This window comes from Gadus chalcogrammus, chromosome 21, assembly GCF_026213295.1.
Source record: "Gadus chalcogrammus isolate NIFS_2021 chromosome 21, NIFS_Gcha_1.0, whole genome shotgun sequence".
Lineage (NCBI taxonomy): Eukaryota > Metazoa > Chordata > Actinopteri > Gadiformes > Gadidae > Gadus > Gadus chalcogrammus.
The window spans coordinates 2,639,017-2,639,667 of NC_079432.1; positions in this window are offsets into that span (position 1 = coordinate 2,639,017).

The window sequence follows — 651 nt, forward strand, 5'->3', positions numbered from 1 at the left end:
CTGTGTGTGTTTTGTGTGTGGGTGTCGTGCGTGCTGCGCTTGCTTGCGTTTGCGTGCAACGTGATGTGCGTTCGTGCTGCGTGCGGCGTGCGGCGTGGCGACGTAAGACACAAAGACGTTTAGCGAGGTACAGGATTCTCTCATCACGGTCACATCAACGTTATGCGTACTTAAGGTATGAAGAGCATAAAGTATCTAAAGATCGGCTCACAACACGACAACACCTTCAAACAAACCAACCAAACATCATTCCCGATAGGAGCAGCAATCCAAACTCCCAGCAGCCATCTGTTGGCCGGTCGCCACGACGATAACGACCACATCGCTCTGATCAGGTGAAGGGAGGGGGGGGGGGGGGGCACAGGGCAGCAAAATGGCTGTCCGTTTCCACAGGTCATTTGCTTAATGTCTCTTATTAAGTTCAGTGTGGCTCACCTCGCCTGCCCCCCCCCCCCCCCCCCCCCCAGCACACCAGGGTCTGCTTCATAGTTATTACCCCCCTTACCCGTAATGATCCCAGGTTTAAGCGTTGTCTGTTGGGTCTGAGTTTTCGCTGAGAGTTTTGTGCGGAAGTAAAGCAACCCGGGTCCTCTGAGATCCCGCCACAACAATGGCTGCCCGTTTCACTGTCATTACATTGATGGACTAAAG